General features: G+C 43.7%; 1 protein-coding gene across 2 annotated transcripts in view; it reads right to left on the bottom strand.

The window, feature by feature from the left end:
- Nucleotides 1–12,967, bottom strand: part of CTBP1 (C-terminal binding protein 1) — a 408,406-nt gene that overhangs the window by 315,608 nt on the left and 79,831 nt on the right. The window lies entirely within an intron of this gene.

Below are 12,967 nucleotides of genomic sequence, written 5' to 3'. Positions count from 1 at the left end.
TCGGTCTAGCACATGACCTGCTGGACTTGAACCCCGGGTGAGCACAGATGTACCAGTGCTGGTACCAAAAGTCTAATTTGGTCCAAAAAGGACCTAACAGCGAAAAACTTACCAATAATGATATACTAAATCTGACTAAGTACCAAACATGAAACAGACTATATACAAAGGGTGAGGGAGATACCCTTGTGACACCAAGAGGGGAAGCGCTCTAACAACCATCACTGGCAGCAAGAAGGAACTGAGAGGGGTTGGAGGCAGCTCCGTCCTGTTATATCGGCATGCAAGGGTGCACTGTGACAGAGGGTGCTCAAGCCATCCCAATGGGGACCAATGAGGGAAAAAGTTCTGCAACAGCTGTGCATGAGGCATGCATGCATCTACAGTGGAATGGACATGTGCAATCATTCGAAGAAGAACATTATTTTCCCCACACACAGCTCACTCAGAAAATAGCTCAGTGGAATTTTACCAAACAAAAAGAAAACTTCACCTTTTTGACGGAGAATAAGCATGAGAAGCTGCAGTCAGAGGACAATTAAAACACGTTATAAACACCTATAACTAGCAGCTTATAAAGGAATTGCCTGCTCAGCTGTAACTACAATAATGCTAACACAACAATATAGTCAGTGGAATACCACATCTTAACAGAGGGATTGTCTCATGGATTCCTCCTCTCCTGTTAGCAATTGTGCAGACCACCTGCCCTCCCATTCATGATAGAACAATTACTTTCCCTATGGTAACTGAAATTCTTTGAGATTAGCTGTCCACACAGATTGCAGTATTGGTGTGTATAGGTCCCAGGCAAGATAAAAAAAGGCACTCCAGAAAACATCTAGCCATTTGTGTATCAAGTGGAAAAAAATCTTTCCCAACCCCTGCAGGTGGCCAGCTGAAGCCCTGAAACATGAAATTTGATTACAGTTATTAGTTTAATGCAGAGCTGCAACTGTTATGAGCATGTTGAGGCAATGCAGGCAATCCCATTTTCCCTATGGCCCATGAAAGAATGGGATGAATCCTGGGGGTGGGAGGGACGGAGAATTCATAAACCCACAGACCCCAAGGACAGAAGAGGTCACTCCAACCATCCAACCCAACCACCTACACACAAGCTGCAGAGCCTCTCCAAGAAGCTGGAACAAATAATATTATTTGGAAGGATATTTGGTCTTGTATATCTGTCTGGTCAAATGTTTTCTGTTTAGTAGCAAGATGTCTTGAACTGCAGCAGAATAACTCCTGCATGTACCTGTCATCCAGTCAACATCCCAGGCTGTCAGGTGCAATGACATCAGGTCCGAGTGCAGAATTAAGCCACCAGTCTGTGAAACCAGGTCAAGCAGGATGAGAACATAAAAATGACCATACTGGGTCAGACCAAAGGTCCATCTAGCCCAGTATCCTGTCTTCCGACAGTGGTCAGTGTCAGGTGCTTCAGAGGGAATGAACAGAACAGGTAATCACCAAGTGATCCATCCCTTGTCGCCCATTGTCAGCTTCTGGCAAATGGGAAAGGGGCTTGGCCTCCTTACCAACAGATTCAGTAGATCCAAACACCAGAATTGTCTGGCCCATGCCAGACTATCATGATGATGCAGATGGTGCCTTGTCTCAGTTTCCTCAGCACCCTGAATATAGGTGGAAAGGCACACATCAGACTGGGAGTCCATGGAATGAGGAATGTTGAGCTCCTTTGGGAGTAAAACCTCTGGCATTTTTTCTAGTAACGTGTCAGAAACAGAAACTTGCGGCAACCTACATCTGGAAAAGATGCTCTGGAGGACTGGTTTTCAGGGACCATCCATGATTCTTAGATAAGTATCTGATGAGTCGGTCCATGAAGGTATTCTGTAGCCCAAGAAGGTGAAGGACCACTGGTGTGACCTGACAACAGACGATGACAACAATAATGTCAATGTTGATGTCAATGTATGTGACATATGTGTAAGATCAGACCAATCTGAGAACCGCAAACATGGTTACAAGATGCAGGCTGTTGTATCCTTGCTTGGCATTGTTCAGGTTTTTCACATAAGTTGTTAATGTGCTTTGCCTCAAAGCGGTTAAAGGTGACAAGACAAACCTGCTACCACCATGCTTTGCCATGGACTGTTGCTTCCCAGTTGCTAGGGTCAACCTGACATGCTTTCAAGTTTGACTTTAGCATGTCTTTAATGTTTGTATTGGCCACCATGAGAATGGGTCCCTGGCTTTAGCGGACCATAAAATATGATCTTGGGAAGACTCAAGTTGGACATATGGATAAGACGCCCACACCAATACTACTGAGCTTTTACAAGCATGATTTGAATGCCAGACATCTGACAACAATTAAGGATTTTTATATTGGGAATCTTGTTCTATCACTTGACCCTGCAAACACACTGAAGACAGTGCATCCAGAACTGATCAAGTTTCCTAATGTGGCAGAGATATGTTGTCCATGTCTCACAACCACATAGAAGCACTGTAAGCATGACTGTCCAATAGACATTTAGCATAGTGCTTTTGATTCCCTATCATTCCACAGGATGTATGACGCAACTTCAAATGCAGAGCAGGCCTTGCCTACGTGATGAGTAATCTCACCATCAGTTATGTCATTCTGTGATAGCATACTTCCTAGGTAGCAAAACTTCTCCATGGATTTGAGGAGCGTTGTTGATCTTAATAATTGGGCAGAGTTCCACATCTCCCGGTACAGGTTGGTACAGTACTTCAGTTTTCTTTAGGCTAATTGTGAAACCAAAATGATTGACTACACAAGTGAAGTGATCAGTTATAAATTAAATATCAATTGAGTGAGCAACCAGTGGACAGTCATCAACAAATAAAAGGTCCTCAATAACTAAATCTGCCACATTCATATGAGCACAGAAGTATTGCAGATTGAACAATTTCTCATCAGTATGCCACTGGATAAATACTCCTTGGTCAATGTCATGAAATGCATCCATAAGTAGAGCTGAAAAAGGGTGGGGAAAAAAAAAGAGTATAGGAGCCAGCGTGCAATTTTGGTTGGTGCCATGAAGGAGAAACATATCTCCCCATTTTTCACCACTCTGGCCATCATCCCATCATGGAACAAATGACAGAAAAACTTTGCAGGGCATCCAAAGAGGAACAAAAATTTCCAGAGTCCGATTTACAGAATCAAAAGCTTTAGCTAAGCCAATGAACTCCATATAAAGACCACACTTTTGCTCCCAGTACTTTTCCTGAAGCTGACATGCTGTGAAGATAACATCTGTAGTGCCCATGCAGACCAAAATCCACATTGAGACTCAAGGAGAATGGCTTCCAAAAGATAAGTGGAAAGTCTATTCAATATGGCCCATGAAAAGATTTTCCCAGTCACAGAGAGTAGGGAAATGCCACAGTGATTATCACAGTTTCCCCATCACCCCTATGTTTATAAAGGTGGACAATGTTGGCATTCTTGAAATCCTGTGGCAATGACTCTTGCTCCCAGATAATGAGGTGCTGTGGAAGAGCCTTAATTGCTTCCTCAGAAGGGTGATTAGAAAGCGAACTGAAATGTTCCACCCATCAGTCAACTATTTCTTTTTTAAAAAAGAAAAGGAGTACTTGTGGCACCTTAGAGACTAACAAATTTATTTGAGCAGAGCTGTAGCTCACAAAAGCTTATGCTCAAATAAATTTGTTAATCTCTAAGGCGCCACAAGTACTCCTTTTCTTTTTGCGAACACAGATTAACACGGCTGCTACTCTGAAACCTGTCATATTTCTTTTTTGTCAGTCGATTGCCATTCAGAGTGCATGAGGGGATTATACTGTTGCATCTGGGGCCATACGCAGCACAGAGGCCAGCAAAAAAGTTTCTGCTGCTTTGTGGTCTGCTGCCAATATTAACTCCCCCGCGTTTCTTTCCTTCCACTGGTTTTTCATTTACCAAAGTCTGGTCTGAGCCATCTGTTTTGCTTGATGATATGCAGCCTCCTAACTGCTGAAGCCTTGTTCGCTCTGTAGCTCGATGGATAGCACGCAGTGAGTTCCTACAGCTGACATATTTTGGGAACATTCTCATCAAACCAGTCCTGATGTTTCCTCTTAACGAAGTCAAGAGCTTTAATAGCCATATTATATGTCATGTCCAAGAAATGCGCTGATGACAGAAGCAAAAGGACCTTTAACAAGGCTGATGTGAAGAAGCATAAGCCTGTCATAAGTGACTCAAGTTTGAAGGCAATTGAAGAGCAGATGGAAAACCCCACACCAGAGCATCAGTGTTCATCCTCAGATTTGCCAGTCCAGTAAAAGGTGTAACCAGCACCCACATCTTCTACCTGTGACTAGCCAGCAAATCTTGTCTCACAGAGTGCAGAAATGTCTACACTGTACCATGCCAACACTCAACCAAATATAGCAGTTCTACACTCAGGTCCATCACTTCTATCAAGGAGTGTGCAAACATTCCAACTTGAAAAATTTATTTGGATCTTCTCTATATTTAGACCGCAGAAAAAGCTGGATGACCCTTCATGTGCAGCACTCAGACAGGTTTGGGTGAAATGAGCTTTATTTAGGGATCTTTTCCCACCCTCTTCCCAGTTTGACAAAAGCAGTGCTGTCCTTACATAGGACTGCTCTGACACCTACGAAGGATACAAACATGGCCTCTGCTCCAGCCTACTATGAATCACCATCAGTCCCAGGCTGCCTCTGTGCAGATTCTAACTAAGGACTTCCAGCAGCAACCTCTGTCTGTCCCCTATCACCACAAGTCTTGGATTAAGAGGCTGCAGAGCCGGTGTTGCAGTGCTGAATCATCTGCACTGTGACTGGATTATATTGATAACATATACACCAACTACAAAGATGTATGGCTTCCTGGCAGAATGGAGAGAACCTGGATCCCCCTCATCGATCCCCCTCATCTGTTCACCAGTGCACCACTGGGGCACTGTCTGCAAGCACTTTCATTGTCAGACCCTGGATGAGGGGCAGAAAAGTCCCACACGCAAGCCAAATAGTTCTGAGTTTCAGCACATTTATGAATAGTATAGTCTCCAGAGGGAACCATTTTCCTTGAATTCCCAAGTAGTCAAAATGCACTCCCTAGCATTGCATAGAAGTGTCCCATCATTAGAGTCCTTGTGTCACGTATTGCAAAGGAGTTAAAGAGTTGCTATGGGCTGGCCCTGCCCCTCCAGACCTGTCAATCACATCAGGGGTGGAGTAAGGGTGTAAAAGCACAAAGTTCCAGAGAGCTGCTGGGCAGATCTGGGAAAAAGTGGACAGCAGTTCTACAGCTCCCAAGAGACTCCAGGAACATTTCAGGGAAACTGCCCTCAAAGTCACACTGATCCGACAGGGAGACAGCAGACTCCAGTATTCTGGCTAGTAGGTTTGTCAAGCCCAGAGGCAAGCCATTAAGTGGTCAATACTGCTATCCTCAATCCACCCTAGAGATAGGGAATCTAGATTATATTGAAAAGACTTGGGGAGTGACAGCGAGGAGCTCCATCCTCTTCAAACACAGTCAAACTATTCTGCTCAATTTAGTATCACTGAGATTCTTGTTTATGCAGATTGAGGCACCCTATGGGTTTTGCAGCACCCAGACAGCTCGAGGCATCCATCTGTAACCCAAGAGCTGTGACAAATGGTGGAGAACGCACGTCAGGGATCACCCCTGAGATAAGGGGAAGGCTTTTTTCAAGTTACACCCATGGGTGGCCTAAGCAAGATGGACTTTTCTTAGCTAATAAACCTATAGTTAGTTTACTACAGAATTGGCTACCAGTGTTGTCTTTGGTGTGAGATCTAGAATGCAACTCAACCTGGGTGAGTGACTGGTTTCTTGTGACTGGGAGTAACCTGGAATATTTGTTGATTTTTGGTATAAATGACCATTTATCACTAAGTCCAATTTGTCTGGGTAACAAGATAGACTAGAGAGTCTAAGGGGATTGTCTGCAACTACCTGGTAAGACTGTTAGGATCCAGGAGTTCACATTTGGTACTGGCTTAGTGAAATCTAATTATAGAACACACCACCAATTTGGGATGTCTGCCCTGCTTCTGACAATCTGCCCTGAGGTAGGCACTCACGGTCATGAGCCACTCCAGACAGCATGTCATGTGTTCGTGGAATAGTTCACGCACATCCTACTGCTGGGTGAAAGGCCTAGGAGTTAAAACATTGCCCAGAGATGTTAGCAGAGGGGGTCCACCCCATGGAAAATTATATGGCTACAGATGGCCTACAGACAGCATCATGCAGCAATAAGTTAAAAACCAGAGGACCTGACCAAACAGAACCTGGCACTGTTAGCAGAGACACACCAGCTCAGCATAGACCCCTAGAAAAAAAAAATTACAAGCCCTGGCCCTGGTAGGAAAATCCTGCAAGTCTGTAAAGATGAGAAAACTTTACAACCTGATCAAAGGGCACAAGTACAACAACCTGTGGAATTGTTCCCTACAACACTCTTGTCTGGTCCAGAAAAGTCCCCTCTGATCCCCCATCACACTGGAACAAAACTAGGACAAAAAGGGGAGGGAAAACCATCACCCCTTACCCGGAAAATGTGGGATGCTGTCCATCAAGAACTTCAAGCAATGTTAGCTCTGGTAGTCATAAAGGTGTCCTACAATGAGTGGAGGAGCCCCACTATCCTCGTCCTTAAGCCAGACAGGATGGTGCACTTCTGTATCGATTTCTGCAAACTCAATGTGGTATCTAAATTTGATGCCTCCCCCCTGCCAAGGGTGGAGGACTTGCTGGAGCAGGTACGGGTGCGTGTACAGATCTGCCCCCAATCCTACCACAGGGTACTGGCAGATCCTGCTGATGCCAGATTCCAGGGAAAAAACAGCAACTGCAACCATCAAGCTCTAGAAGGATAAAAACTTGCAACCCCATGGGCAATTTGCCACAGCCCATCTGGATGACATTGTCATCTATAACCGAAGTTGGGAGGAACACTTGGAACACGTGCTGGCATTACTTCAATCCCTCGTGAACGCCGAACAGCCAATCTCATCAAATGCAAAATAGAAGTTGTGAAACTATGTACTCTGGGTAAGTAGTAGGAGGCAGCCAGCTGTGACCCTTGGTAGACAAGGTCCACACTTTGATGAACGGCCCTACTCCTTTGACAAAAAAAACAAATGCAACAGTTCCTGGGATTAGCCAAGTACTACTGATGTTTTGTACCAGGATTTGCCACCATTGGATCCCTCTTGACGGAGTTCATGAAAGATGGACACCACAGGAAAATTCAGTGGATGGAAACATGTGACAGGGCCTTTAAGACAGTCAGAGTGCTCATGTAGAGAGCTGATCCTTTTTTATACAGATTTTTAAAAGAGTTTCTGTTACCAACTGGTGCCTCAGACACGGACCTGGGGGAAGTGCTTTCTGTGACACACTGCACCCCATGTAACACCTTGTACCCCCATATTCACCACTTTTGTATGGTTAAGGATATATTTTGCACAAAGTATGCCTTGTGGGGTATCATTTGAGAAGTCATAATCTGGTGAACATTATTGTCTTGTTAAATGTGTGTATCAATATTGTATATGAAGTTATGAGATTTTGCTATATGTTTGTTACTGAAACATGTTGTAATTCTGGGGAACACCCACCACTTAGCTCCTCAGTGTCAACAAAGGACTGGCCACAGGTGTTAGAAAACTATTAGCTACTGAAGCAACCATTTGCCATCAGGGAGGTCTGTAAACAAAAAAAATTTGCATTTCATCCCCACGATATCTCAAACATCATGTACGCAGGTGTGAACAAGAAATGTAGAAATCACCTGGAAATCACTTTGAATCTCACACATGCCACAGACTGATTGTCTGCACTGCAGCAGGCGGGTAATCCTCAAAGACGAGGAGGAGGGTATAAAAGAAGAGACAATGGCTTCCCCATGACCCCCCTCCCCATCTGTACTCATGGGAGCAAGATCATTTGAACAACAAAGAACCATCATTGAAATGGGGTGAGTGTTCCTAACTGGAATACTTTCCAGTTAGCATGGACTGCTGAAACTTTCTGGGTGAGACACACCTTTTTGCTTTCAAATCTTATTCAACTTGGCAACATTTAGGAATCAGATTGCAGTTTTATCCTTTTATTTTTAAACCAATTTTGACTTTTATGCTTATATTACTTAGAATCACTTAATTTCTCTCTCTAGTTAATAAACTTATGTTAATGTTTTATCTAAACCAGTTTGGTTTTGGTTGAAGCGTCTGGGGAATCTCTACTCAGATTAACCAAGGCTGTAACAATAATTTTCTTTGATAAAATGACAGACTAATTCATGAACTTGCTCTGTGCAGTAGTGTGCTGGACAGTGCAAGATGCACATTTCTGGGATGCAAGCCTGGGACTGAGGGACATGCGTGCATCCACCTGTGTCTATTCATGAATGGCTGGGCATAGCATTCACGTATTCAGCTGGGACTGATTTTGCATGCTGGTGGCTGAGAGTGAACAGGGACTGGAGGGATTTGCTGTTCACTAGCAACGCATTCTAAAAGACAACCTAGGCTAGAGCGCTAAAGGGGACACAATAATACAATAGTTCAGGTTTCACCCTGGGGGATGACAGTCTCTCAGAAGTTCAATGGAGAGGAATATCCAATACCATCTATCAGTAGGAAGCTATTTTTCCAGAGAGAAAGCATACTCAGCCACAGAAAAAGAGGTTCTAGCTGTGAGATGGGCCACGGACTCTGTTGGGCAGATACAAGGATTTCAGCTGTTCTTGCAAAGGTCAAAGGTGAAGTCTAGCATGCTGCATGACATAAGTGCATGTCACTATATACACCATGACTCTGAGGTAAGTCCTTACTAGTGTGGTGGGATGAGCCTGGAATAGCCTAATGAAGTCCATCATAGTCAGAAACCTCTGTTGAGGTAGGTATGCTTTTACTGACTTGTAATATAATATAGTTCCAATTAACTGTATCCTCTGAGTTGGAGACCCAGTGTGGCAAAGATGCTTTTGTGTCTTTTGAAGGAAGTTACACATTTGCTGTCAGGATTTTCTCCATACAACCCTGTTATCAACACCGAGATGCACCTGGATTCCTGGCCTCCTCAAGTGGGCACCCACCACTGCCAAAATTTTGGTAAACACTCACGGGGCCATAAATATTCACCACTTGGGAGAACAGTAAAGCCGTGGTTGATAGAGGTAGGCAGCAGGACAGGGGCAGGTTCCCTATGACTCCCAATTTATCTTCTGGAATGCCTCAAGGATTCCCCCCTCAATTCTACCAGACTCCCACTGTTCCATCCATGGGGGTGAATGGGTACGTTCCAGGGAGGAAGTTCTGCTCTGTCCTTCTGAAAGAGAAGGAAGAAAATGAAAGCACCTCTTCCAGCAGACATGCAGTTCTGTCAGGCATACCTTGTCATGGCACCAGCACCGGGGTGCTTTAGTAATGACCTCCTGTAGCTGCTCTGGTATTGGCCCACTGAAAGGTATCTGGACATCATGTAATGGAGAGATGCCAATGTACAGAGACCTCAAACTACCTAGGGCAAGATCTCAAATCAGTATAGATGAGCTTTTTGGTACTGAAGTACTAGTTCTTGGTAATGAGGTACTCGATATCAGAGCTCCCAGTACCACAGGTATGGTGACAATAGTAACAGTGCTTAACTGTTGGCACCAGAAGCAGAGCGGTCCTTGGTGTAAGACGAGACTGTCAGAGACAGTTTGGTTTTTGGTGCAGGTGCACCAGGGCAGGACTCTACTTTCAGGCTTTTTGAAGAGTGAGCCTGGGGAAGCCTTCTGTCCCTTGTGAGGAGAGAGGGAACAGTGCCTGTCCTGGTCCCTAGAGCAGTGCTCCTTGCAGACCCTTTTTAAAGATGTCAGCAAGATGTTTCATGACTGGGCTTGTTAGAGGTTACCCCGAGTTTGGGTGGCACCTCAGCTCACCAGGGCACTCAAATGTGTGTGATGGGTCCAGTACCTGGAGCTTCTCAGAGGATCTGTAAGGGTCTGATTAGACTTGCATGGACCTCTTCAGGAGAAATAGTTTCAAGTTTTTCTACCTTTCTTTTTGAGTTCTTCTGGAGAAGCACTTGCAAATCATATACTGCTCTGGGGCATGGCCCTCTCCCAGGAATAGAGCATGGCTATCATTCACTGGCATCATTATGTTGGAAGAGGGAAAAATCTCGAACCCCAGCTATTTTGTGTAGGCCATTTTAAGTTCTTGTAGAGGAGCAGCCCTTGTACCGGGGCACATACAGGCATAAGGAAAACCAATGACTATTCTAAGTTTAGAGATCGGGGGGGGGGGGGTGGTCATATGCCAACAGGCAATGAAAATTTACTTAAAATAAACTAACAACAATAACTAATCCTAACTATAGAACTGATTCAGCTAAGGCCTGATCTACACTTACAAATTAGATTGACCTAGCTACATTGCTCATGGCTGTGAAAAATTTCATGCCCTGAGCATCATAGTTGGGTCAACCTAACACCCTGTGTAGATGTGGCTAGACTGATGGAAGAATTCTTCCGACAACCTAGCTACTGCCTCTTAGAGAGATGAACTAACTACAGTGATGGAAACCCCCCGTCCATCAACGCAAGAAGCATCTGCACTATGGCACTACAGCAGCAGCACCATAGCCATGCTGCTGTAGGTTAGACATGCCCTAACTCAGTGGTTCTCAACCAGGGGTATGCAGAAGTCTTCCAGGGGGTACATCAACTCATCTAGACGTTTGCCCAGCTTTACAACAGACTACATAAAAAACACTAGCAAAGTCAGTACAAACTAAAATTTCATATGGACAATGACTTGTTTATTCTGCCCTATATACACTGGAAATGTAAGTACAATATTTATATTCCAATTGATTTATTCTGTAACTATATGGTAAAAATGAGAAAGTCATCAATTTTTCAGTAATAGTGTGCTGAGACACTTCTGTATTTTTAAGTAATTTTTAAGTGAGGTGAACCTTTGGGTACATAGATCAGACTCCTGAAAGGGGTACAGTAGTCTGGAAATGTTGAGAGCCACTGCCCTAACGCATTTGGAGAAAAGGATGTGGATACTACACAGTTCCATTTTGCAGACAAGGGTGGTAAAAAGGAAATGAGTGTGAGTTGCAGCCTCCCCATTCCTCATACACTTGTCTATGGGAAACAAGAGTGTAGCCAGGGCACAGGCATAGCCCCAACAGACACTGCTATTCAAAAGAACCTCATCTCGTGCATCACTCAAAGAAAAACAAATGAAATACTTGCCCTCTCTTTCACAATGAATGACATCCCTATGACAGATAGCAATTGTTTACTTGGAAAAGTTATGTTAGGAAACTGTGTGTATACATATATTTGCTGCTTTTAGTGTGATACATGTTTTGATCTTTTTGAAATAGTTAATCACAGTCTACTTTTGTCCCTTTCTCCTCTTCCTCCCATCTATCTTCCTTCTCTGTGCTCAAAATAAGGTAAGTCAGCAACATGTTACCATTCAATTCTTTGCAGACAACCAGCAAATGATTTAATAATCACAGTTTCAGGATCTCTGCTCTAATCAAAAGTTTTCTATAGACATCTGTCAGGGTTCCTTCCCCACTCTGAACTCTAGGGTACAGATGTGGGGACCCGCATGAAAGACCCCCTAAGCTTATTCCTACCAGCTTAGGTTAAAAACTTCCCCAAGGTACAACTTTGCCTTGTCCTTGAACATTATGCTGCCACCACCAAGCGTTTTAAACAAAGAACAGGGAAAGAGACCACTTGGAGACGTCTTCCCCCAAAATATCCCCCCAAGCCGTACACACCCCCTTTCCTGAGGAGTCTTGAGAATAATATCCTAATCAACTGGTTACAAAATCATCAAATACCCAAACCCCTGGATCTTGGAACAATGGAAAAATCAGTCAGGTTCTTAGAAGAAGGGTTTTATGAAAAGAAAAGAAAAGAAAAGAAAAGAAAAGAAAAGAAAAGAAAAGAAAAGAAAAGAAAAGAAAAGAAAAGAAAAGAAAGGTAAAAATCATCTCTGTAAAATCAGGATGGAAAATATTTTACAGGGTATTCAGATTCAAAACACAGAGGATCCCCCTCTGGGCAAAACCTTAAAGTTACAGAAAACAGGAATAAACCTCTCTTGTAAACACAGGGAAAATTCACATAAAACAAAAGATAAACTAATCCGCCTTGCCTGGCTTACCTATACTGGTTGCAATATTGGAGACTTGGATTAGGATGGGTTGGAGAAGATGGATTTCTGTCTGGCCTCTCTCAGTCCCAAGAGAGAACCACGTAAACAAAGAGCACAAAACAAAAGCCTTCCCCCTGCCCTCCAAATTTGAAAGTATCTTGTCCCCTTATTGGTCCTTTGGGTCAGGTGCCAGCCAGGTTAGCTGATCTTCATAACCCTTTACAGGTAACAGGATGTTGCCTCTGGCCAGGAGGGATTTTATAGCACGGTATACAGAAAGGTGGTTACCCTTCCCTTTATATTTATGACAACATCTGTGAAATGTCTGCAGTTCCAAAGCTACAGTTGGCTGTACTCTGCCCTTAATTACATATCTGAAGCCAGTAGGTAACAGTTACATAGATGCAGCGGAGAATAGAATCTAGGTCGGTGATGCTTGCAGGAACTGCCATAATTAGGCTACTGGAAACGGTCTCAGGTTGCCCATCACCAGAGTTTCCAAGTGTCAACTATACTGGTAGTTCAGAACCACTCTGACAGCAGTGGTCTTAAGCACAGGAAAAAAATGTCTACCCCAAAAGTGTGCAAAAATAGGAGCAAATATTGGATTGGATGGATCCTATGATCATCAGACAGATTGACAGTCATAAAATGCAGTTGTAAAGGCTGTTTCTAGTGGGGTCCCACAGAAATCAGTTCTTGGACCTACGCTATTTAACATTTTTATCAATAACCTGAAAGAAAACAAAATTGATGAAGTTTGCAGATGACACAAAGA

Source organism: Chelonia mydas, chromosome 4, assembly GCF_015237465.2.
Source record: "Chelonia mydas isolate rCheMyd1 chromosome 4, rCheMyd1.pri.v2, whole genome shotgun sequence".
NCBI classification, from domain to species: Eukaryota; Metazoa; Chordata; order Testudines; family Cheloniidae; genus Chelonia; species Chelonia mydas.
Note: the sequence above shows the minus strand (reverse complement) of the source record. Positions and strands in the feature narration are given on the sequence as shown.